Below are 7,742 nucleotides of genomic sequence, written 5' to 3'. Positions count from 1 at the left end.
TCTCTGGTGAGGGTCCTCTTCCTGGTTACATTTTCACATAGCAGAGAGAGAGCGTGGTGGGGGCCGGGGCAGGCAGGCAGTCTCCTGTGTCTCTTAGAAGGTCACTGATTCCATCATGAGGGCTTTATCCTCATGACCACTTCCCAAAGGCCCTATCTCCAAATATCACCACACTGGGAATTAGTGTTTCAACATGTAAATTTTGGGGAGAAACAAACAATCAATAGCCATCTAATATTTACATTTATCATTATCCTAAATACGCCATCCAAAAGTAAAAAGCCACATGTATAAAGACATTTAATAATACAATATGTGGATAATAGGCAGTACTAGTATTGTACACTATTATATGCAGTAGTGTATAATATAAAGAGCCAGACTATCTAACAATAAATTTTTCCTTAATAAAAATCATAAAACATGAAGCTATTAAAGTTACAAGTATAAAAACTACTTAGCAAAGTGAAAAATGTACATAACTGAAAAAAAAGATACGACAAGTTATACAGCATGATTATGTCTATATTGAAGTTATGTGTGACCACAGATAAGACCTAGATAAAAATATGGGGAATCTGAATATTTGATTAGAAAAGCATAACCATAAGTTAATTTTTTAAATTGACGTATGGGTTTACAGTCTTGGTTATTTTTTTTCAAAGTAAATAAAAGGATGGACTTTAATCTTTATTTATAGGATGCCAAGAGATATGAAATTCCACGTAGAAATACAAAACCCATTCAGAGGACAAGCTTCATATGGCATATACATGTTGGAACTGTTCAAGTTTCAGTGTAAAACATGCTACAATAACAAAACACATTTAAAAACAGTACTTAGAGAAACAGCAACACAAACTTATACCACACATAGGACACAACAACTGTATGCCTCAGCTTACATGATCTAAATGTTAAAGGTTGCAAGAGTCTCATTCTGAACATAGAGGGTTTAGCTTTCAGAGGTAGTTTCTGGCACATTTTGACCTTCCTCTTCCTCTACAGAAAAGTACTTCCCAATGAAGCTTAACGAAGTCTTATATACAAACTCATTTGCATGGCTTTGTAGAGCTTCAATTTTGTCTAAGCCTCCACATTCTTCAATCATTATACTAAGTTTCTCAGTTTCACCTAGTTTCTCAGCAACCTGAAAGATATTTGAAATGGCATCCAGAGTAACCAGAATAATTTTGGTATCTTTCACAGCTCAGGGGTTTGTCAATGGTTCTATTATGCCACAGTGAACAAGGTATACAATCTGTTCAACTGTTCCACCACTTGTAGAGTTGGTCACAGCCCCTATGGCTTCTTTTTGTGTCTTAAAATCTGTCTTAGGGAGAACACTGACTAATCTATGGTTCACAGCTTGCTGTATCTGGTCCTGAAGGCCAGCTATGATGGTTGACATAGTCTATGTAGCTTCCTTCTGAACATTAGTTTTAGGCTGGGAAAGATGGTAAGTGCTCCTTCATCAATAACAACCTGAGCCTGTCCATCTGTACCAGTGACAATATTCCCTATGGCTCTTAGTGCAGGAGTCACAATTGGCAATTCAGAGCAGGAGTCACAATTGGCAATTCAGAGCAGGAGTCACAATTGGCAATTCAGAAGCTCCTAGAAGCTTCATGAGTTGGGTCACAACTTCTGTTTTCATGACCATGAATCTGGAGACTATGGATCTGGAGAAGATCCAGAATGGTCCAGGAACTACTGTCACTGAAGGATCGAATGGATTTTTGCCAGATTGTTCACTTTTGTCAGACCTTCAGTAAGGTAGGAATCAGCCCAGCATGTATCTACTAATACTTCTAGATTATTGTGATGAAGGAGCCAAACTAAAGTAGGAAGAATTTTCTCAACAGCACCTAATGGGGATGCAGGATTCTGTTGCAACAAAGGTTTGTAAGTGTCTGGGTAAGATTACATAAGTAACCACATGCTAAAGATAACATATCAGGAACTGTAAGAGCCAATAGTGGGACAGCTATAATGCCTCATTTCTGTACTGTCTTTTCCCTTGTTCTTGAATCTGTTCAGTTGGGCAGCTGGTGAATTCACATTCTTGTTGGTGAACATGGTTATGAGACAAAGGGAGAAAGCTGTTCAGCAGGCCCAGGCTTCCACAGGAGGCAATGCAGGGCTTGCTCGCTGTAGGGCAACTGTGCTCAAAACTTCCACCTTGGGTCAGCCCGAAGACTGTGTGTCTTCATTATACATTGTGCAATGATAATTTTTTTTAACGAAATAATAGCTAAACTTAAAGGGTTTTTGCTTGGTAGGTTTCTCGAAGTTTGATAAGACAGTATGTGTAGCTAGGGTTGCCAGATTTAACTAATAAAAACAGAGGACTCCCAGATAAATTTGAATTTTAGTTGAACAGCGAATGCTTTTTTACTATAAGTACTTCCCATTCAATATCTGGCACATAATTTTACTACAAAAGCATTCACTGTATGTCTGAAATTCAAATCGGGATGGGTGTTGTGCAATTTATCTGACAATCATGCTTGTGCCATTTAGGACCTCACAGCTACTCCAAACATTCACCATTCATATTAATGGTGCATAGCTATGCCCCAGTATGCATGGGATGAAGGTGATGGGAAGATTTAACACTCATTGGAAGAAGCAACCTTGGCTTTTACCAAATAAAAATATGTTCAACTTTTTATTGTCACAATACGTATTTTAGGAAATCCTGATTTGATCCATGAGGGCCAGAAATGAAAACATTCTGAAACAAAATTAAGAGAAGAATAAAGAATGAGACAATGAAAACTGAGATCATGGGAGATAACAGGAACTGACATTTTCCCAAGTTTTCAAGCCCAGGTCAACTGCGTGAAACTAGTCTACAGCATACATCCTGAGAAAGCCCCAGTAACAGGTCCTTGTATTGTACACTTTGTATTTTCAAAAGACCCAACTAAATAAAACATTTGGAGAAGATCCAGAATGGTCCAGGAACTATTGTCACTGAAGGATCTAATGGATTTTTGCCAGATTGTTCACTTTTGTCAACGTGTGTTCATGGTCGTCTATGGATAAACAATGTTGCCTAAAGGGCAGTACATAGCTGCTTCTAGATTGTAGATTTATTAGCTAATAAAATGCTTCATTGAAATTTTATATCCATTTTCTTCTTGATATATTGCAATTCACAGCATCTTTAGTCACAGGTGTGAATGGCCTAGGCAAATAGGTCAGATGCAGCAAGAATCCTAAAGCTATAGTCAGCCTGTGGTATTGAAAACCTAGAAAGAATACTGGAGCTTAGAGAATAAACAAAGAGTGAAGGAAGGTGAGTGAAGAGAGGTAGACAGGGACTAAAATTCCCAAGAAGTGTTGGATACTCAGAGAACTGCAATGGGTAGCCCCTGTGGAAATGCAGAGGAAGGACTACTATAATCTGGTTTGGGGCAGGTGACTTTGTTTTATTTTTATTAATTAGAAGTGGCTTTAATAGACCCCTCATTCCTATGTGGGTCTATTATGATCCTATACACGATCCTATACATGATCATTGCGATGTATAGGGGCTACAGATCAACTTTTGTAAAAATGGAGTCAAGAGGTTTTTGGCGGCCGGGCGCGGTGGCTCAAGCCTGTAATCCCAGCACTTTGGGAGGCCGAGACGGGCGGATCACAAGGTCAGGAGATTGAGACCATCCTGGATAACCCGGTGAAACCCCCTCTCTACTAAAAAATACAAAAAACTAGCCGGGCGAGGTGGCGGGCGCCTGTAGTCCCAGCTACTCGGGAGGCTGAAGCAGGAGAATGGCGTGAACCCGGGAGGCGGAGTTGCAGTGAGCTGAGATCCAGCCACTGCACTCCAGTTTGGGCGACAGAGCGAGACTCTGTCTCAAAAAAAAAAAAAAAGAGGTTTTTGGCAGATGTCCTTGAACATTCAACTGGCTTGTATGTAATCACCTTATACAATATAACTCAATCTGTTAAGTAGGCCAATATTTTTTGCAAACAATGTATTTCTGAACCCAAACTAAGATAATTTAACTACTTAACTACTGCAATAGTCTCTTAATTTAAGTGGTATTCCTGTTTCTTCTTTTGATTTCCTGCTATCCAGTTAACACCCAGGACTCAGCATAACATTTAGAGTATAAATCAATCAGATCATATAATGCCACTGCTTAAACTTTCCAAGGATACTTCCGAGCTTCTGATCAGGATGTGAACTGGAAAGAACATGGCTCCCATTCTTTTAACACAAAAAAGCTAAGCAAACTGCAAGTTCACAGCTTTGAATCTATGAAGAGTAGAAAGAAAGCCAGTTCTATTACTAGCCTTAAAACTTATTTAGCTCAGTTCTATGTCCTACATAAAATGTCCAGCTCCCAACAAAAAAATATGAGGCCCATAAAAAGGCAATATGGAACAACACATTGACAAAGACAAAGCAATCAACAGAACCACACTCAGATATGACATGGACGTTAACGTTATCTGACAGGAATTTTAAATTATTATGACTAATTTGTTCATGGCTACAAAATGTTCTTTTGAATTCAAGATCAGATGGGAAATCCCAGAGAGTGAAACAGAAGGGGCCAGGTGCGGTGGCTCACACTTGTAATCCCAGCACTTTGGGAGGCTGAGGCGGGCAGATCACGAGGTCAGGAGTTGAAACCCCATCTCTACTAAAAATACAAAAAAAAAAAAAATTAGCTGGGTGTGGTGGCAGGCACCTGTAATCCCAGCTACTCAGGAGGCTGAGGCAGGAGAATTACTTGAACCCGGGAGGTGGAGGTTGCAATGAGCCAAGACTGCACCACTGCACTCCAGGCTGGGCCGCAGAGCTAGACCCCGTCTCAAAAAAAAAAAAAAAAAAAAAAAAAAGGAAATAAGGAAAAGGAAGGAAGGAAGGGAGCAGGGAGGCAGGGAAGGGTAGTAGAAATGCTGGAAATGAAACAGTAATTGCAGTGAAGATTTTGTACACATGACACAGTGAGAATAAAATTGGTAACTTGAAGATAAGTCAATAGAAATCACATTTCTTTAAAAGGATGTTTAAAAACTCTCAAAACTCAACAATAAGAAAGCAACAAACCTGATAAAAATGAGTAAAGAGTTGAGCCTTCAGCAAAGGAGATATACAGATGGCAAATAAGCATATAAAAAGATGCTTAATATCATTAATGCAAATTAAAACCACAATTAGACACAACCAGACATTTTTTAAATTTATTTTGTTAGAAACAAGCTTTAATTGTATCATGTGAAACTTGTGACATTTTAAAATTGTACAAGTATTTTGACATCTGCCTCCCACATTTTGTGTCTTAAAATGATGGCAAAATACCCACCAATCACAGGATTGATGGGTTTAATGAGTTTAACCCTCAGTTCCTGTTTGCAGCACCCAATATTCCTTTGAAATATGAAAACAGACCTGGCAGTGGCCAACAGTGAATTTCTGCCCCCAATACTAACAGAGTTGAAAAGTTCAGGTTCTCTGAGTGTTATGTTGCAGTGGCACTTGTCCAGAATTGGTATCTTCCCATACTTGGGGGACTTCAAATGTACCAGTGAAAATAGCATTTTCCTCTTCAAGGGAAAGAAAGAAAATCACTTCAAAGCCCAGCAGATCTGTCTGTGAGGCCTTTCCTCCTGCCCCATCCCTTCAGGCTTTTTTATTTTTTATTTTTATTTTTTTTTGCAGTGGAGCAAGAGAGACCAATAGCTAACCTGAGTTACAAAAAGCAAGACGGTGATGGCCATAAAGGGAGTGACCAGGAGCAAGTGGAACACTCCTTTGCCTCCCACATCAAATGGATGTGCTTCACAGAAACACAGAAACACACACAAACACAGAAACACACACACACGCGCGCGCGCAAAACAAATCCACAAAATACAACAGCTAGAATTATGAAATTCATTCATCCAAGGGTAGTAGATGGCATGAAGGAAAGGTGGGGAGTGGGGGTAAATGGCACAAGAAGAAAAACAAAGTATTCAAATCAGTCCAGGCACAGGGACTGGCAAATGCTAGAAAATAGCTACAGAAAAACCTGTGTTCCTTTCAGACGCGTGATGGTGTTAAAAATCCACACACCAGTGTCAGGAAGATTCTGCCTTATGTGCACCAGAGACAAAAATTCTGATTCCTCAGAAAGAAGGGAATACACAGAAGAACCTTGGCAGAGTGAGGTCTGCCTTCCCTGGCGGGGGAAGTGAATACAGCCTCCCTCCTATCTCACCCATGCCCTTTGCATGTCAGTAGCCTTCAGTTTGACAGGAGATGGATGCAGTGAAGGGAACTGCCCTAAACAGGTTAAGATGCTCGGGGCAGACTGCAGGTAGATTGTCCTGTAAGAGTCTGTTGCTTAGCAAGATCACCAAGGGCAAGAGGCACAACTGGAAGAGGTACGCTGTGCCAGGGGTCTTGGCTTCATTGGCACTGATAAAGAACAAGGATAGAGGAATAAAGTAACAAGGATAGAGAAGAGGCAGCCACTGATAATATGGCTGCACTGGTAATGAAGCCTGCATTGCCATGAGAAAAGCCAAGGGCAAACCAAACCCAAAGTAGTAAGACCAATTCCTTTCTACGTTAGACAACTGCTGGTGCGCTCCAATTCCTTTATTGAACCAACAATATTTGAAGCAGCACAGTGCATAGAGAAGAGACATATGCAGGAGACTAACCAGCTGAACAACAAGATGGATGGGAAAGAGACTCACAAACACTCCTTGATTGAGGAAAAGAGCCTGCAGTGAACGGTTGGAGAGCAAGTCAGCAATTACTTTGCAGACACTAGGAAATGGGTGAGGCTTCCTCACTGGTTTCTCAAATGCCAGATCAGCTATATCTTGAAACCAAATGGCATTCACAACTTTGCTAGGCACAAATAAGGAAGCACTCAATGAGCACTGAAGATTGATATGAGGAAGAATTCTAGCCATGACCGAGCATCTCCATGTCATGATAGATCACCAATAATTCAGGGTGTCACTGACCAAAGCAGAAGAATAAACACTCAATAAAACAGGAGGAGACTGGACCAGAACACTCCACCATTCCAAGTGCAACACCAAAAAGTTCTACTAACAATACATGGCTCACTCTCTCACTCTTACTCTATATTCTTGGCTCTTCTCTGTGCCAGGACACTACTTGCCCTTCTTCAGTGCTGCTCCTCTCCCTTTTGCTGGATTCAAGCATGGAGTTTGGAGACTGTAAAAGTACCCTAGATGGAATATTTGATTCCCCTGCCAAGGTCCTGGAGAAAGGTTTTAACACTGTCAGGCATCTCTTCGCCACCCAAACTATCAACTACACAGAGGAGACAGAAGTACCCCAAAATCTGTCACTATGAAGGATCCATAGCTCCACTGCCATAGCTCTGGCCAGGCCCCTCACCCATGGCAGACCTGATCAGCTTCTCAGCACACAGTCGCCCCCACTCTACTGGGCTGCTCCCAGGGCAGGGGCCACATAGGGCTGCTGCCAGGCATTTTTTAAATAGTTAAAAAGAAAATTTAAAAATTAGCGACATCATGTTACTTAGAAGGATACAGAGCAACTGGAAATCTCATACATTGCTGGTAGAAATGCAAAATGTTACAGCATCCTTGGAAAATAGTTTGGCAGTTTTTAATAAAGTTAGACACATGCCTTTGATACATCCCAACAACCTTACTTCCAGATAATTACTCAAGAGAAATAAAAGCTATATTTATGCAAATACCTTTATATATTTATAGAGGTTTTTATT

General features: G+C 40.5%; 2 pseudogenes; both read right to left on the bottom strand.

The window, feature by feature from the left end:
• Positions 1 to 649: 649 nt before the first annotated feature.
• On the bottom strand, positions 650 to 6,228 carry LOC102124573 (importin subunit alpha-1-like; annotated as a pseudogene).
• Positions 6,229 to 6,359: 131 nt separating this feature from the next.
• On the bottom strand, positions 6,360 to 7,277 carry LOC123572229 (etoposide-induced protein 2.4 homolog; annotated as a pseudogene).
• Positions 7,278 to 7,742: the final 465 nt, after the last annotated feature.

This window comes from Macaca fascicularis, chromosome 3 (assembly GCF_037993035.2).
Source record: "Macaca fascicularis isolate 582-1 chromosome 3, T2T-MFA8v1.1".
In the NCBI taxonomy this organism is placed as follows: domain Eukaryota; kingdom Metazoa; phylum Chordata; class Mammalia; order Primates; family Cercopithecidae; genus Macaca; species Macaca fascicularis.
Note: the sequence above shows the minus strand (reverse complement) of the source record. Positions and strands in the feature narration are given on the sequence as shown.